The sequence below is a fragment of the Hakea prostrata genome, chromosome 11 (genome assembly GCF_041222555.1).
Source record: "Hakea prostrata isolate BN-2017 chromosome 11, UWA_Hpros_2, whole genome shotgun sequence".
NCBI lineage: Eukaryota > Viridiplantae > Streptophyta > Magnoliopsida > Proteales > Proteaceae > Hakea > Hakea prostrata.
Genome location: NC_142610.1, coordinates 6,720,444 through 6,740,530, shown reverse-complemented (window position 1 = coordinate 6,740,530; position 20,087 = coordinate 6,720,444). Strand labels below are relative to the sequence as shown.

Here is a 20,087-nt window from a genome sequence, read left to right as displayed (position 1 = left end):
CCAAATGATGTACAAGCAACAGTACCCACTAATCCACTATCATACAAATAGAATGGTGCTGCACGTAGGATTATAGTTGCTACTGGTTAGGTTAGAAGAAAATCTCATCAGTAAATGACAATGAGATGTTCGCCAGTGTTTTTGTTGAGGAAAAGCCTTGATTTGAGGTAGAACATGTTCAAAATGATTAAACCCCAACCCCTCCCCCTTGTAGAAATCAAAGAAGCAAATAGCTCTTGGTCAAAAATTTCAATCAGACCTTGCTTTTGTTGTTCCCCAACCTGAAGGATCACCTAGACATAGGGCATACGTATAGGCACCTTAGTGGCCTAGCTTGTTGGTGTCACCCAAGATTCAAAAAGTTGTTCCATGTCGCCGTATCGGTGACTGGTGACACCACCACCAACATGGCTACATATCACGATATGCGGACAATATTTGGAAGGGGTGTCGATGAAAAATTGATCCCTAGTTTCAAGGGGTATTTGGGTCATTTTAGTCTGAATTTTGTTTAATAGACTAATTTGAGGCCAATAAACACATTGAAAGTGTTATTTTGACCTAAAACATCACCAAAACTAATGTTCTTAATTGACACATGTTCAGGTGTATGCGGGTGAAACTGAAAGTCTTGATAACTTGTGAATTTGTATGAAATCCGGCTTGATTGACACAAACAATGTAATAGTCGGTGATAACGAAGCAATAAGTATTCGTAAACATCAAATATCAAAGTAAAATAATGTTAAAATGCAAAAAGCAGGAGAGAGAAGCGACATTGGTGACATATAAGTGACATTGATGAAAGGTCGGAAGAGGGTGTCGTGTCACTCCACTCCGACATGATGATATATCACCAATACATCTAACCATGTTGTCGCGTTGCATCTATGCCCCTATCAACACCTTTGGCCTTCTAGATACCACAACTATTGGGAAAACAAAGAAATAAAGTGCTTACTTCATTTCAATTGTTCTATAATAAAGAAGTTCCTCCTACCAAAAAAAAAAAAATTCCTTTACTTATATATTTTCAATTGGTTCCCTTATTGCTGGTGGATGATTCTGACCATTAGCAGGTAAGAAAGAGGGCCGTTGTTGCCAAATCACGAGCTTGCACATTGTGTAGGGAATGTATTTGTGGCAATGACTGGGAAAAGCGTGTGGCACTAAGACATACTAAAGACCACTTTATGAGTGCATTAATAATTAATTTGACATAATATCATTGTGAATATGTTTTTTTTTTTTTTTATTGAGTAATTTTCATCTGGACCATATGAGGTTTGGTTTATGTCATCTTTAGTCCAAAAAAACTGAGATTTTGCATCTGCCTCCCTTGTATAATAGAAAAAGTCAATTTAAAGACAAATTATCACTTTTATGTATCAATTTAATGATTTATGGTTGGACCAATAAAATGAAATTTCTAGGTTCCGTTTAAAAAATACCCAATTGGTAATATATGTACAATTACCATAAGTGATTACTATTCTAGCTACCATATAATCGAGTATTTTGCATATCGAATATTTGGGAAAGACATGAAATGATTTGAAATAGGATAGTAGAAATAATAGAAAAAGAAGTGGTTTTTGGATCATTTGTTCTGTATGCGCAAATAAAAATCACCTTGACCCGGAGTAGAGCATTAACCTAAAAGACTTGAAGAGGCCCATTCAAGAACAAGAAATTTACATCATTGATTTTGATTGGCTCTCAATGAGAGATTAGATCCATAAGTTAAGTGAATTTTTTTATTTTTATTTATTATTTTACAGTATTTTATATTATAGGGGGTCAAAATTTATCTTTCTTAAAGAATAAAAGAAAAAACCCTTTCATTAGGAGTTAAAACACCTACTATGAAAAAAGAAAGAGGGCTAGAATTGACGCATTGGGTGTTTCTTTTCACAATTTTTTTTGAACTATATGCATCCAAAGGTGTATGTACGGTTCTTAAAGGATATTATATTTGTCATAATCAATTGACTTCATTGTGAAATTTTTTTTTAGGACAAGAGATTAATAGCAGGATCTCGAATCAATCTATTTGTCTCACGTTATCTTTTAATTTTTATTGATTGAGACTTTTTTCCCCTGGAGAATAATAAAACAAGTCAAAGTTGTATTGCTCGAAACCTTCTCAAGCACGAAAATTGAATCAGTTTATTTTCTAAGAATGATAGAATGACTTGATTAGTCAAATGCTTTTGATCGTTTTTCCATACTATGAGATTGTTAGGACGCCAAAAATAGTTTCCTGTCCCGTTAAAACATGTGCATGCGCTTTAGGGCTTTTGATTTGTCCTAGGGAAAGCTTTACTTACTTGCCTTCATCCATTTGTTATGTGCAAAGAAATAACATATCAATGTCCATTTTTTCTTAATGAACAATCATTCCATTATTTGCATGACATTAGGTTATAACAATTAATTGTCCAAATATTTTTCACTATCATTTTCAACTTATATTTCTTTTCTCAATAACTTTAACGTTATGTTAGAATTTGATAAAGAATATGATACAGGAACTTCACCATAGTAAGGCATGGGAGGAAACCAACATTAACCTGCGGTTCTCTTGGTATATTTTAATCTTATGATTATTTGATCTATAAACATAAATATGGGTGTTTGGTATGCTTTATTATCTCCATTTTTTTTAAATAATATAAAATAATACAAAATTCATAATAAAGGTTGTTTATGATTTATTGGGATAAAGAGTTTAATTTTGAGAAATGTATTTAACATGTGTTTTAATGTTACAAAATTAAGGGTAAAAATGTATTTTTATATAATTTTATAAGATTTGTTCACATTTGACGTTCCTTCATTGTTGACAGCAACTATGGCTCTATATTTGCACTCAAAGATAGAGTTGTATGCCTTAAATTTTTTCTCATTTCACAAATCTATATTGTATATCTTCTTAATCTTTCTCGCTTTTGTTTCCTCTTAAGTCTTACCCTTCCTTCTCACTTATTCTTTTTGTTACGAATGGTGAAAGTAGTTGGTGTTGTTGGATTGGGGTTATCTTTGTCAAAGGCTTAGGGAGATTTGTATTTGGGTTTACTTGGGTGAACCGGTTTATTATTTGGACTTGATTAAACTCGGTTTTGACTCAGCGAGTCAACTCGCTGATTTCGGTTCGGTTCGGTTTAATTTCTGATTTCGATTTGATTCAATTTTTGATTTCGATTCGGTTTAATTTTTGATTTCGATTCGATTCAATTTCTGATTTCAATTCGGGTCAATTTTTGATTTCGGTTCGGCTTGACCTAATAAGATTCTGATTTTATCAGACCGTTTTTTATTTCCTGGTTGAACTGATTTAATAAATAAAAAAAATACAAAATAAAAAATCAGAATACTATATGTTTAGTATTTTTTTATTTCTGACTAAACCGTATGGAATTTTGAAGCGTTCTCTTGGGTTTTATGTTTTGGACCCTTCCGAACGCAATGAAACCATTTTGAAGACCCAATTCTACCCCTACATATGTGAAATATGATATATATATAATGTTTTGGTTGAGCCGATAATTTCGAATGCTATTTATTTAGTATTTTTTTTAATTTCTGGTTAAACTGTAAGGAATTTTAAAGCGTTCTCTTGGGGACTTATATTTTGGACCCTTCCAGACACAATGAAATCATTTTCAGGACCAAATTCCACTTCTATATATATGAAACATGATATGACATGTTTATGGTGTGTATGTAACTTCACCGTTGGGTGAATTTTTTAATATGATTTTATCATATGGGTTTGTATTGTGACCATATTTTATATGATATTATACAATTGCAAGATATCTATCATGCATGCTTTTAAAAACTTTTGATTACCTTTTAGTAATGATGGAATTTTTTTCATACAATGTATTAGTATGTGTTGTAATTTTATCGGCACTCCAACTTTTTTCCATTATGTTTAAAATTACAACTAATATCATGTTGTGGGTAATAGAAAGTATATCATAATATGAGAGAGTTATATGGGCTTGATTGTGGGTGACTGCCAAAATGGCACTCATGGTTAGGTCTATGGAATATCAATCATATAATGTAATGAGATGTCACTTTGTGTCAATGTGTCTTTATACACCTTAAGGTAATAATTGCGTATTGACATTAAGAGGGGTGACACATGCAACATTTGGTTGAGAGTTGACTAATCTAATAATTTTATACACCCAAAGGTGGTAAATTTTTGAAGGTTGGAACGTTTTCATGGCCGCTGATGTGTAAGGAAGTATCACAACTGTATGTTATGAATTCTGCCCAAAAGTGTTTTCATGATGATATATGTGTACTCTATAAAGTGATGCACTTATAAGTTATATGTTACCCACATTGTGATAATAAAGTGATGTACTTATAAGTTACATATTAATGTGCTAATAAAGTGATGGAGTATCACAACTGTATATCATGAATTTTGCCTAAAGGTGTTTTTATGATGATATATGTGTACTCTTTAAAGTGATGTAATTATAAGTTATATATTACTCACATAGTGATAATAAAGTGATGTACTTATAAGTTACATATTAAAGTGCTAATAAAGTGATTGAGTATCACAGTTGTATGTCATGAATTCTGCTCAAAGGTGTTTTCATGATGATATATGAGTGCTCTTTCTAGTGATGTACTTATAAATTGCATATTAAAACATATTAAAGTATTCATAAAGTGAGGGAGTATCACAACTGTATGTCATGAATTCTGCCCAAAGGTGTTTTGATGATGATATATGTGTGCTTTTCTGTTAGTCACCTTTTCTGTCTATAATAATATGATTGTTATTGAGATTCTTATAAAGTCAAACTTCAAGAAATTGTAAATGATATGTTGTAGATAACTACATACTCTTGGTTACTGAGAAACTGATGGATATGACTCATAAGAGTATGAAGACAGAAGTTGATTTACACTTAAGAGGTAAAAAATAATTATGTCTACTTTTATTGCCCATTAAGAAATCCACCAATGAACACTTGAAAAATTGTTTAACCACTGAATGCACTGTTTTGAAATTGTTGAATGCAGTAGCACAAAGATACTAAATTTCATCTAGTGTTGAAATAAGTATATTTCTGTAAGAGTTTTTTTTTTTTTTTTTTTTTTTTTTTTTTTAATTTATTTATTATTATTATTTTTTTATATCATAAAGTGTGATGGTTTTGAAGGAGTTAGGGATTATTTCATTAGGATGATTATTTTTCAAGATAAAACTCATGATTCCTAATGTTTCTTTTTATTACCCCTACTATTATCCATCAATGCCCTTTGCATCCTCTACTAATTTTGGAATTATAAAGACCAATACTTTTTCTAAGAAGAAACTTTGTTCTTATGAGCATCAATATTCATAAAATGTTCAGGGTAAAGATAAAGAGTCTGATCAAACTAACAATTTGGGACCTATGAAAACTTCCTTATAAATAGAGATGATTGTTGCTCCATTTTTTTTATTATTATTATTATTTTTTAATTTTTAAAAATTTTTTTTTTTAATGTAAGTAGAAGTTGCATTGAGTATAATGTCTGGTTAATTAAGTGGGAAAATAAAAGTTATGATTCTTTGGTTCTTATTTGAAGATCTGATTTTCTCTTGTCCCATTCGGTCCTGGTGTCTAGATAGTGATCTTTATTCCGCCACCTTGCGTATCAATTATTATTTCATCATATTTATTGATGACCACTCTTAACATGGTTTTTGTACTTAATTAAGGAATAGTCTAAATCTCTGAGATCTTCAAGAATTTTTTTTTAGACTGAAGTTTAGATATTGTTAGATCTGACCGGGGAGGAGAGTATTATGGCTTAAGGACCCATTCGCCAAATACTCCACAGATTCGGACATAGTTGGTCCGTTCACTATTCTTGATAATCCCGAGCAAAATGGTGTAACCGAAAGACTTTATCACACTCTTGTGGACATAGTGAGGAGTATGATAGGAAAACTATTTTGTCTGAATTTTTCTTTATAAGGTGAAACCCTGATAACAGTCTTTATATCCTTGATTATGTTCCTTTCCAAATATGTTCCTTTGACTCCCTTTTCCATTGCAGATTATTCATAAATTTAACTTGAACAATTTTAGCGTTTGAGTTGTTCTGCAAATCTAGGGTTGTATAATCCAGTATTGCAGAAGTTGGAACATAAAAGTTTCGTTTGAGTTGTTCTGCAAATCTAGGGTTGTATATCTAGTATTGCAGAAGTTGGAACATAAAAGTTTCGTTTGAGTTGTTAACTAGCTACAATTTTTTAATCGAGTATTAGTCCCTTCTAACTAGTTTTTCATGTGCGAATATAAACGTTATTGTGTGTGCACCGTGGTAATAAATATATGTATAGATGTACTTGTAAAAGTGTAACTAAAAATTGTAGTAATATGAACAACTTTTTACTACAATATCCAAAACCACAGTAATATATTACTTCTAACGGCAAAAGTATAACTATAGTTATGTAGTGCAGTAATTTAAAATACTTTTAACAACAAAACTCAAAACCATAGTAATAAAAAAAATTGTAACTACGGAAACAAAACTACAACTAAAAATTGTAGTAATATGAACAACTTTTTACTACAGTATTCAAAACCACATTAATATATTACTTCTAACTACAAAAGTATAACTACAGTTATGTATTGCAGTAATTTAAAATATTTTTAACTACAATACTCAAAACCATAGTAACAAAAAAACAATGTAACTACGGAAACAAAATTACAACTAAAAATTATAGTAATATATGAAACTTATTACTATGGAATTAAAAGTGTAACAATATCAATTTTTTAGCTACTAAAACATAACTACCTTTTGGAATTCTAGTAATATAGTTTATATAATAGTTGCAGTATTTAAAATTGTGGTAACAATTCTTTTTAGTCATGAAATAGAACTGCGGTTAAAAGTTATAGTAAATACATTCCCTTTAATTAGAAAAATATAACTACAATTATGTATTGTAGTAATTTAAGATATTTAAGATTATAGTATTAAAAAAAAAAAAAAGTTATAACTACGACAACAACACTGAAGTTAAGAATTGTAGTAATATGAGAAACTTATTGTTGTGGTAATTAACAATGTAGCGACATCGAGATTTTAATGACTAGGATAAAACTACATGTCCAATGGTGGAACCCAAGCCCGACCGGACCCTACCAAGGTCAAGTATTTTGTAACCCTAACTCACCCTTTAGGTCGAATTTGCTTGGGCTTAGGGGGATTAGGGCCGGGTTGGGTCAAGCAGGCTTTCTTGACACCCCTACATTTCAAACATGGAAAGAGGGTTACAGAAAAACTTCAAAATTTTTAGAAGGGGACCTTTTCCATTTGCTCCTGGTTAGGAAAATTTCTTTGAAGGAGATGAAGGGTTTTACTCTATTAACATTCATTATAATCCATCTTTCAATGGAACAAACCTTGAAGATTCGGTGTTTTACGGTCAAGGGATTCCGGAGGTCGGTCATTTTTTGTTATTTTTTCCACATATTTTTAGTCTTTATGTTGGATTCTTCAGCAACTTCATCTTCTCATTCTTCACTATTCGAAGGTTATTCATTTTATAGGATTTCTAATAGGGGTGAAGAATCGAACTCGATGTAGGGTTTTCAGAATTTTTAACCATTCGGGTTTTTTCATATGAGGCAAGTATGGGTTAAATGGGTATTTCCTGGAGGCTTTTATACTTAAAAATTATCAATTTTGATCTCAACCATTAAATTGGTATTTTACATGTGTTGACAAATTATTATTATTATTTTTTTCTAAAGAGACTTCAAAAGTAAAAAATTCCGTAGACAACATTTTGCCTTCCGCGCGCTAATAGTTTTCGCGTTCCGCTAAGGTCCTCTCTCCCACTCCTCCGCTATACACTCGATCGTCTCTCACTACTAAAGCTCAGAAATCCTATTATCATACCTATTGGGAAGTTAGGGCTTTGCCTTCCATTGATTGTTTCTGTCATATACTAGTGAGGGAAGACAAACAACACAAGCTGCTGCGGAACTCTTTCACGGCTCATCAGAGGTAACTCTCCATTTTTTTGTTTGTTGAAACGGTAGAAGTGGAAGAAAAAGAAGAGAGCTTGAAGAACGAAGGGGTTTTTGGGTTAGTATTTTTCGTTTTCAATCTCATTCTTCAATATTCGAATGATTTTTTTCAATCTCATTCTTCGAAGGGGTTTTTTCTTCTTCAATCGAAGGGATTTTTTTTTATTATATTTTTTATATCATCCTTGCTTCATCCATCTTCTTCAATCGAAGGGTTGGTTTTTCATGGTTTCCTGGTATCGCAACAATTTATGAAAAGCAGAAGAAATCCAGAGGCGCATCACCACCTCAAAGGGTTTTTTCCTCTTCAATCGAAGGTTTTTTTTTTGTCCTATTCAGTCTCATTCTCAGTATCATTCTTCAACTCGAGGGCTGTGAAGGTTTAAGAAGACTCTGCTAGCTGCCTGTTGCAAATCCTTACGTGAATGAAAGAGGTTAGTGAATAGAAATGGCAATTTTAGACAAACTAGGTAGAATAATCCAGAATATTCTCTGTTCATTTTTTTCTTTCTGAACTGAAGAATCAACACGACTCTGATTTGTTGTTTGCTGTTCGATCGCAGGAGTCAGAATCTCAAAGCTTCTTCCATTTGCAGTAGATAGTATTGATCTCCTACCAATTCCAACTTTTGCAAGGTGAGTAGTACAAATCTGTAAAGCTTCTTTTACCTGTTCTTACCTTTATTTTATCGTGTTTGAATGCTTTTTCATTCCTCTCTTTACTATTATTTATTTCTTTTTACTTTAGGGTTGTGTGTAGTTCTTAGCAGAAAATAACACATATGAACATAATGCACTTGAGAGGATACTAAAGAACTCAAGGAAACTTGTTTAATCCATTGGATATATAGATGCATCTTCAATTGATAGTTCTGTGCTAGATCTTTTGCAGTGGTACGTATAACCTTCTCAAATGATTATACTTTTAGAAGCTCTCAATGGTTACCACTAATTTAAATTTGGTGGAACCCATGTTTCTGAAAGTCTTTGAGTCCCAATGGCTTCTACTGCTAGATGACTCTGTTTACCAACCCTGATTGGTCATATATCTTGTTGGATTGTCAGTTCTCTGTGGTATTAAATCCCTGATTTCAAATCTGATTTTGTATTTAAGGATTGGATTATCGTTTTGAACACACCCACCCACAGTTCTAAAACCTTATCTTTGTGTTATTTCCTGGAATCCTCTTTTTAGTTGAATTTCTACTTCTACTCTGTTTTAGAATCAATTTGATATTCTGTTTCAGTGTAGTATTCTTATATTATTTTTGATATTTGTCGGTGTTAAATCTATAATTTGATTGCTAGTTTGGCCTCCATGAGATTTGCCATTGGTATAATTCGTGTATGAAATTCTATTTTTAAAATTCCTATCCTGTTAGGAAACCCTTATGCCTCTGGATCACATCATTGGGTAAGACTCATCTTTTGAATAGAGCTACTGTTAGCAATCCTTTCAATTCTTGACTAGAGTTTCATTGCACTCACAGGAGTTTCAGAGAGCCAGCAACCGTCTCCAGCATCTCCAGCCCCTCTCTGATGGTTTTCTCTCGGCGAAGGTGAGGGGTCACCTTCTCATTTCTCCCTCCGATGCCTCCTTCCCCCCCCTTTCTCAGGTGTTAAAAAAAGATAAATATAGATGCATTCAAGGATTAGGATTGGGAGCTAGGCTTGCCTCTAAGGAAAAGGTAAGAGAAGATGACCATGAACAAGTTACTTTCCTGAAAAATAAAGTTAATATGTTAGAAGCTTAAGTCAGTTGTTAAACAATCAAATCTAGGTTGTTAGATGGAAGATTTTTCATCTGAAGAACAGGTAATGTTATTAAAATTTAATCAATCTCTAAAGCTTATTTTATTCCTAGAACTCTATGATTCTTATTGATATTCATTTTGCAAATATTGTATCCTTGTGATAGGGGCTTAATCACTTTAATAGTCATGAAATAAGTCACTTTTTTAGGAGCAATGATGCATCTTGTTCTCATGAAGGTAATATGATATTCTAAATTATGGGGGTTTTTTTTTTATAATTTTTTTACAATATTGATTAATTGTTATTTTTTTAAATTTTTTTATATTGATTGCAGGATAATTTATTAAGAAGTCGATTCAACCACTGCAGAGTTCCACATATCATAGAGCAGAGAGACTTGGATCGATTAGTTGATTCTTGTGTGTGTGTGTTTTTTTTAAGTACACTTTGAGCTTTAGCACAGACTCTTTTTCTAGATTTGCAGTTATTCTAGTTTGAGTTAGTTGGATGACAACTAACTTCTTTTTTTATCTTTAAATTTTTAATTGATTTGTATGGATTTCAAATGACAATGAATTCAATAAATATAAATATTGTTTCCATATATTTGTTGCAAAGAAATGTATATCTGCTGATTCGTGTTTATATATGTTATAGTATTTATAAAGAGTTTGTAGTTATAAATTTTATAAAACAATCCACACTAATATAGGTACCAATAGATGATCTGTGGATACATTTGCAGAATAAAATCTATCACTACATTTTCATTGTGGATGAAATACCTACAAATATTCCACACCTATAGCATTGCAGCAGAAGTTAATATACTGAAGCTATAGATTGGCCACGGAAATGTAAGTTGCTACAATGTGTATACCAAAATGTGAGATGCAAAAACATCCGCCGCTAAAAGATATAGCCACGGAAATATTTGGCACTACAATATGCGTAGTTAGAAGTTAGCCGCGGAATATCCACAGTTATATTTTCGTAGCTATAGGATAGCCGCGGTAAAATCTGCAATTATATTTTTTGTAGCTACATGATATATAACCATGGAATTATCTGTCACCACAATATGTGTAGGTAGAAGTTAGATGCGGAAACATCCATGGTTATATTTTTCGTAGCTATAGGATAGCCACGGAAACATCTGCAATAATATTTTCCGCAGCTAGATGATATATAACTACAAAAATATCCGTCGCATCAATATGTATAGCTAGAAGTTGGATGTGGAAACATCTGTAACTAACAATCCGTAGCTATAGATATAGCTACAGAAAGACCTGTAACTAAAAAACCATAGCTATGGATAACCTTATACATGCAATATTTTATGTGTAGCTACTGCGTTTGCGACGGAGCCTGTTGCGACAGATAGTAAACCGCATGTAATCCGTAGCTATAGGCTATTACTACGGATTTCTTTACATTTTACTACGGAAAAGTCTGCGGCTATATGCCCTTTTTGTTGTAGTGATAAAAGTTTTTCCTTGCTAATTTGTTTTTTCCATCTTTGTTCCAGACCTTTATGCTTTTGCAACATTCAAGTTGATCAGCCATTTTCGATGAAGAGAAGGTTGTAAAATACAACAAATCCTTGCAATTCCTTGCAATTATGTTGTCAAAAGTTGGATTTGAACCCACGCCTTCTCACGAGGACCAGAACTTGAGTTTGGTGCCTTAGACCACTCAGACATCCTGACATTAATGAACATTACTATAACATTGGCATTATGGTTGACCCAGTTACTAGAAAGTTGTCTTTAATCTTTAATTAGATTTGTGATTGGGTGCAACGAGATATATGATATTGTTGATGAGACATAATGATGTTTGGAAGCTTGTTAAGTTGCCTAAAGGCTTTAAACCCATTTATTTTAAGTGGGTGTATAAGACTAATAAATATTCATGAGGAAAGCTTGTAAGGTTTAAAAACCAGACTGATAGCTAAAGAATTTACTCAGAAAGAGGAAGTTGACTAGTGAAATTTTCTCACCTATCTCTTCTAAGGATTCTTTCAGAGTTATACCAGATGGATGTGAAGACTGCCTTTCTGATTGGAAATCTTAATAAGGAAGTCTATCTCTTTTAGCCTGAGGGTTTTGCGGTTGATGATCTTAATCATCTTGGTGTAGACTCAAGAAGTATAATTTGTGGTTTTAAGTAAACTTCTAACTATGGTACTTAAAGATTGATAATGTTGTGACTTCATTCAATTTTGTTGAAAAACTTGTAGATCAATATATATATATATATATATATATATATATATGGCAAGGTCAGTGGGAGAAATTTTATCTTTCTCATTATTTATGTTGATAATATTTTGCTCACTAGTAGTGACGTTGGCCTACTACATAAAGACCGAGCAATTGTTATTTGAGAATTATGATATAAAAGACCTTAGTAAGGCATCTTTGTCTTGGGCATCGAGATCTATAGGATTGTTCATGCTATTTATTGGATCTTTCTCAGAGGATATATATAATTTATATTTAAAGAAGTTCAGTATGCTAGATTGCAGACTTGAGAATGTTTTGATTCTCAAGGGAGATAGACTGAGCTTATTACAGTTGCCTTATAAAGGATACTGAGAGAGAACAATTGAAGAAAGTATCTTATCTTGAGATACTTGAAGAGAACAATTGATGATATGATAATCTACAAGCTTGTTCCAACCCTATATCATTAGGGTATATATATAGATTTTGACCTTGCTAATTGTCCAGATAATAAGAAGTCCACTTTAAGTTGTTTTCCTTGATGGCAGGAGGGATACTATTGTGAAAAGTGTGAAATAAGGTAAAATTACTTATTTCATTATATAGGTTGAGTTTGCTACATGTTATGGGGCAGTTACTCAGATTGTTTGACTAAAGAATCTTATCAGATAATTGACAGTTCTATTTAAACATCGTGGATAGACCCATCAAGTTGTACTGTGATCACAATTTTGTTGTATTGTTTATTAACAGCAAGAAATGTGTGATCATATGGTCTAAATACATGATGGTCAAGTATTTGACTACTAAAGAAAAAGCTAAAGAAGGTGACACCACAGTAGAGCATATTTGTACAGATAATATGGTTATAGATCCCCTAACTAAGGGTCCCTGCCCAGATGTCTTTGATAGACATGCAGTAACTATGGGTTTAGGAGGAACCTTAGATGCGGTTGTTTAGTGGGAGTTTGTGAATTTTGCTCTATTGTGTAGTAAGATATTATATCAGTACTTGTCTCTTGTATGCATTGATAATTTATTTGAATTCAATAAAGTTTTTTGTTGACATATTAATGTTCACATTATTATCATGTTGCATGTTATGAAAGTCTTAAAGTATGTGTTAACCTTAAGCAAAAGATAAGGCATTTATGTATTAACCTTAAGGTGTGTCATGTAACACATAAAGTTAAAACTTGAGTTATAAAGATGACACAGGTTCGAACCATAATGGACATACTTTGATGGCATTGAGTCACAGGTTCGTGGGAACCGTAAAGTATATTCTCTCATGGCATTGATTCAGGTTCGTTGTAGCCATAAAATGAGAGATTTGGACTGACAACGGAATGACACATGAGGCTTTCTATCAAGTGTCATTAGTTGCCACACTACCATATTGCATCCATTTTCAGTAGAGTTAAGAGTATTTGTGACCATGGATGGTCTTGTGTCGCTTAAAAGATGCAATCACTGCCATGATTCGGTACTTAAGGTTCTATGTGAAAGGATTAAGTTTTAGGATTATCCTCGACCCAATATAAAGTTGTACACATAAAGGTCAAAATGTTTTCAACATGTTTTTTCAAATGTTTTCCTAAAACAAAAGAGATGTTTTGTTTTTTGCTCGACTGTGTCACAATCAATATAGCCCAAGTGGGAGAATGTTAGAATATTAATTAAATATTCCACATAAGATGGGCTTTATCGATTGTGTTACACTTTGATATGGTTTCTTATTGGTCTAATATGGGTAATATACGGTTACTAAAACTCTTATATAGACTGACTAGTATGGGCTAATAGGGACCGTTAGATCTTGATGGACGATCTAACGGATTTGCCTATATAAATGATGCTATAGATACCCAAGAAGATTTTTTTATATTTTATATTTTATTTAATATTATCTGAGGTTCATCGGGCTAGCTTGCGTGCACCATGATTACATCCTCAGGTAGCTTTTTATATCAATGCAAAAATTAAATGTTTACTTTTATATATATGCCGCCGAGTGGGTGCGAACCCACGACCTCCCCATGGGAGTGCAGGTCTTGTACCAACATGATTTTATCTTGAAGACCAACAACCCATCAATGAACAAATTATTTTGCACATTTTTTCATTTTTAGTACTCACAAAAGAACCTAGATCTTGTAATAAAGGAGTTTTATTATGTAGTCCATGTGTAATTGAGAGGCCAAACAATCACTCAAATCCTAGCAATAACAAGTGGAACATTATAATTAGAGTTTGGAATCAAATCGGATGAGCATTTGACAAAGTCACCTGACCTGACCTGAGAAGGGCCTGTCAACCACCCCTAGGCTGCTAAAATGCCCAGCTCTCCTTGTTGATCATTTTGAACACCTAGCTTTGAGGGGGTTTGGGGGCTCATCTAGAACGAAAAATACACCCCAACAACACTTCCAATAATCCCCATCAAGATGCCTTTGCAAACATCCCCAGATTTCCAATGTTGTCAGAGATAGGATTTCTTTGAGAGAGGATACAGAGGAAACAACAAGACAATATTATTGCACCCAACACCATAACTACCATCAATCAATTCATTAAACCAACAATAAATGTGGGAAAAGTTATTGGAAAATGAAGGAAGATGGTTTTCTTACCTCAACACGCTTTCAACCAAGTGATTGGAGCTTTGGCATTGCCCAAATCTCTAAGAATCTCACCAACTCCAAGTCTCTCCACCCCTCTTGAGCTCTTAGCATCCAAGAAATATAAGTAATTCATTAATGAGGATTATAAGCTATAAAATACGGTTTCCCAAATTAAAATTCTGTTTTTTCTCTTTTCTGGGTAGGTGGCGGTTTGCTCAATAGATCAACCGCCCCCTCAAAATATGCATTGTGATGGGGTTTTCAGCAAGGTTCATTTGGTACGTAGACTTACCTAACCTTACTTAGCTTGATGATAACATCTACTTGGCTTGGGGACCTTCCATCCTTGGTTTCCATGCATGTGAAATTCATCCTTCAAAATCTTCTAAGTTGGCTTTAGATCTTCTTCCAAAGTCATTTAAAGTGACTGAGTCATCAACTTCATCATTTGTGTCAATGGGCTTTACTCCCGATTCCATGGTCTTAATTCGAATTTCCCACGACTGCCTTCTACTGGCACTCCGGGTTCTCAAACTTTCAAGATGGACTTTTGGGTTATAATTCTAGAGGATTTCACAATTATAGGCATAATGGCGTGCCGTTTGATCCTTAAACGGCAGACTGTTTAACTTTGAAATGGTAGGCCTTTAGCTTTCTTGTTGTTTTGATGTTTCAAACGTATGGAACTTGAGAGAGTTAGGATATTGAGGTGCCTAACTTATTCAAACGGGCGAATCAACTCTAATTCTCTCCTTAAGTTCAACAAACCTAGTCTCACTTAGGGGTTTGGTAAGTATGTTTGCCAATTGATGGTTGGTGACTATAAACTCAAAGACAACCTCACTCTTTTGTATGCAATCCCTAAGGAAGTGATGCATAATATCTATATGCTTGGCTCTATAGTGAAGGACATAATTATTGATTAGGTTTATTGCACTAGTGTTATCACATTTGATGTGACATTTAGATAAACTTATAGTTTAGTAAAGTTTGCTTCATGCATAAAATTGTGCATAACACTTTTTGGCCGCTATGTATTCTACCTCGGTTGTGGAAAGAGCCACACAATTTTGTTTCTTGCTAAACCATGACACAAAACATTGCCCAAACAAGTAACAAGTCCCACTTGTACTCTTCTGGTTTTACTTATTTATTTGTTTTTATAGATAATGGTGTTACAGAATCACGTGTCAAAGATTTATTTGAAGTTCAAAGTTATAACAACTACTTAAGTTTATATCGAAAGAGAAGAATGTGGTGTAGATTTAGAAGTGTGCATGTCTTGAGGTTTCTTAGATCATTTTATGTAGAATAGTGCTTGAGCAGATTCTGAATAATTGTACACTCATATATTTGGATTTGAAGAAAATAAAATTGAAAAACCATAATAATGAGACAAGAGTCTTGAAATTAAAATTTGAAAGTAAACGTAGGTCAATTAATCAGGTTACCTTCCGGTGATGCATTCATATCTTGACTAAAATTTATTATTCCACAACTCTCAAAATACTTTGTTACAACTTACAACTACCTAAGTTAATATCTAAAGAGAAGAATTTGGTGTTGATTTATAAGTGTGCATGTATTGAAGTTTCCTAGATTCATTTTATTTAAAATAATTTGATTCTTGATTATTGTACCATCATATATTTGGATTCGAAGAAAAGAAAATTGAAAAACCATAATAACGAAAACAAGAATCTTGAAATTAAAAGTTGAAAGTAGATGTAGGTCCAATCATGTTACCTTTCATGATGCATTCATATCTTAACTAAAATTTATTATTATACAATTCTCAAAACACATGTTTGAGATCATATAGTTTTGAATTTCAATTTTGTTGTATTCCTTAAATTCTTCATCTATCAAGTTATCGTGTTTCTTCTTTACTTCAAGCCCGTTTTGGTGGTTTGTTCTACTCCTTTTTTTTTTTTTTTTGTCTATTTTTTATTCTTGTATTGAATATATTTGGTTTCATCCATTATGGCTGTTACACAACTTTCCCCTCGTAAAAGAAAACCAAATAAAATGAGTTGAATTTACATCAAAGTACCATAGAAAAAAAGGAAACAACTATAAATTGGATCCAACTGATTATAATTATATTGAAACGACACATAACACATAAATAATAAAAACCGATCTATTATCAAAAAGACATCATTCATTTGTTATTCATGTGAAAAGAAGCACTACATGCTGTTTGCATGATTTTTTGTTGTTAGAATTTGCATGATATTCACTTATAATGTTAATTGTCCAAAATATTTTCATCATTGTTTTATGAAGTTTTTTCTTTGTACTTTAAAACTTATGCCAAATACAACAAAATATTAGGGATTAGGTCACCACTCTCTCACTTCACCATTAATATGGGAACTGGCAAGTGTCAAGGATAACCCTAGGTCAATGCAAGGTCATAAAGTATCATACTACATGTGGTCCAAATACTTTCCCTCTTGCCTAGTGCCTTTTGGTCCAGTATCCTTCTCCACCTAGGAATGATATCCTCAATCGGAGGCATCTGTTAGACTCCTTCCAGCATTCCTTAACCCTAAGTTCATCCACATATGTTGGGGCGGATACTTCTCATGTCTCCTCACGACACTCAAACCGTCTTGTAGACACCCCATGAGCTCAACCCTAACACATGCAACTTTACCATCATATAATGACAGTGGGCCTGCTCGATGCACATAGGATCAAACCACCGTCACCATGGATCACTCGGCTTCCATACCTCTGCCGAAAGGGTATTGGTACTCAAGGATTCACTAGCCAACACATTTAGACACTTATTGACCATGTACCTAGTAGGTCTAAGTAAATGTAAAATCACCAGGATAATGGACGAACCTACAACCCCAATCGGTCTATAAATGCAAGTGGACAGTGTCCTACCATCCAATCCAAATACGTCATAATCACAATCATCATTCATTTAAGTTGAATAGTAAATAAACACAAACATCATATTACCTTCCATTCATGCAAAGTCTCATGCATTTTATAATAAATATACAACATCGATATCAATGAGAGTTTATAATGAATCAAATAAACAAGATATGGCAATGTATTTCCTCAACTATGAATGGCAATGATAATCTTTAAGGTTCAATGGAATCCACAAAAAGAGTGCAAGTGACCCAAAATAACCCTAGAAACATAAAGATCAAAATGGGTATCGATCCGGGATCAACCGGATATCAAAGGGGCCAAAAGACACACCCAAACCAAGGGGTGGTTGGATAGGCCTACTGGGGCCCGTTGACTGCCCACCCTAGGGGTTGTGATCAAGTTTGGTTGATTTCGAACCTTTCTTGAAATCAACTCACTTGGGGGTTTTTGGGACTTTAATGGGACACTGGTATTGTCCAAAAAACACCATTCAATCATCCCAACAAGTCTCCAAACGAAAATGCCCAATTTGGCTCTTAGAAAGGTCTATTTTGTCTTAAATGCAAAGGTTGCATGAACCAACATTCAAAGGGGTTGGGAGACATAAATAGAGACAAGATTGAGTATTCATTACTACCCAACATCAACAACCAGCACAACATTGCATTTAATCTCCATAACTACCTTCAAAAGTTGTTGGAAAAGAGGGTTTCATGAGTGTCTTACCTTTACAAGCGTTCACCACGATGAATTGCACTTCGACACTTTTCCACGTGCAAAAATCCCACCAAACTTCGAGTTCTTCAACACTCCCAAGCTCTCAGCCTCCTTCTAGCACAAATAATGCGTTTATGAAGTATGAGAGATATAAAATAGAATTTTAAACTGGAATTCCCAAAATTGCCCTAAATCTAGGAAGGGGGCGGTCGATCTAGTTGTGCAACTGGCCCCAATTGACCGGCTCTCTATCTCCTTTATTGGAAGACCGATTCCGATGGGCTTTGGAGAGTAGAAATTTCTAACTAAAGCCTCAATGTCATACTTTACCTTGACATTTGAGTCTTCTAGCATAAAACCTCCTTTTAATGCCCTCCAGACTAATCTTCTCTCTCTTCTTGAACTCCATTAGAGTGACCAGGTCTTCTTCGTGATCATCCACTTCCATAGGTTCGATTTCCAAACCCTCGAGCTCAATTCAAATGGTCTAGAGTTATCTTCTACTCAAATTTCAGGTTTACGGTCCTGATATAAAGTAGTTAACGAGTTATGATTTTAGGGGATCTCACAATAGAAATTGATTTAAATTGAGTTGACTAGACAAAATGGTGGGGTGAAGTTCAAATTGAAAATTAAATAGCAAATAGTTAAAAATATAAGAAAAAATGGCTTTATTTTGTATAATATAAATGGGGTCAGGAACATGATTTTTTCTAGAAGACTAACAAACCCATCAATGAACAATTTTTTTTGCACATTTTTCAATTTCAGTATTCAAGAGAGATCTAATAAAGGGATTTCAGTATTTGATCCTTCCTCAATCAAACAACTACTTTTGTTGCAGATATTTCCTATTAATGTTAAAAGAATGGCTGGAAGCCTAGCAACACTTTTAACTGGTTTGGAGCATGGTTTGTTTCTTCTACTTTAAAATTTATGATAACCTGAAGCTCTCACGGTAAGGAGAAATCATGAGTTTATACTTCTAGTTTAGGGTAGGTTGCCTTGTTGATCACTTCTAACAGTGGTTGAACTTACATGTTTGTGTGGCTTTGTGATTTTTCAGGTACCTTCATCATCTACACAGTAGTTAATATATTGGGGCTGCTGTTTATTATTGTCTTTGCACCTGAAACAAAGGGACGATCTCTAGAACAGATTCAAGCTGCCATTAACCATTCAAATTAGGGAAGTAAACAACCATCAAAAGGAGGAGAGTTTATAGTTTGCGGTTTTTTTTTTGGGGGTGGTGGGTGTAGTAAGAAGTTGGATGTTTTTTAGAGAAGTTGTAATTGTTTAGATTTTTGAAAGTTTTATTGATTTGTTGTGAAATCCTTGGATTTCTAACCCGTTAGCCCATGATTTCAAGACCGCGAACCCGGGCCTCGAGTCGGCTACAACTGTGGACCATTTGAATCGAGCCCGAAGCTTCGGAAGAGGACCTAATGATCATGGATGAACCTAGTGATGATTTGATAACTCTCATGGAGTTTAAAAGAAGATAGAAGGTTAATCATGGTGGTGTTAAAAGGGCGATTTTGGCACGTTCATAGATCGGCGATGGAGAATCCAATTGATGCGAATAAGGTATCAAATCGAATATCGTCAAAAGACCTTTCCAACAAGCGAAAAATAACCTGGTGCGTTTGGGGGTCTAACCATGGACCAGTCAGTTGGGCCAGTTGGGTGAACAACCCCCCACCCCATTTTCTGTTTAGGGGCAAAAACGAATTTTTGAATTTTTAAGCCGTATTTTATGTTTTAACTAACCCATACCG

The 20,087-nt window shown here is 33.7% G+C and overlaps 1 long non-coding RNA gene across 1 annotated transcript; it reads left to right on the top strand.

The window, feature by feature from the left end:
• The first annotated feature begins 9,684 nt into the window (after positions 1 to 9,684).
• Positions 9,685 to 10,405, top strand: LOC148999810 (uncharacterized). The gene is made up of 3 exons (XR_016170875.1): positions 9,685 to 9,769; positions 10,000 to 10,072; positions 10,171 to 10,405. It is a non-coding gene; the product is annotated as an uncharacterized LOC148999810 (long non-coding RNA).
• The last annotated feature ends 9,682 nt before the right edge of the window (positions 10,406 to 20,087 follow it).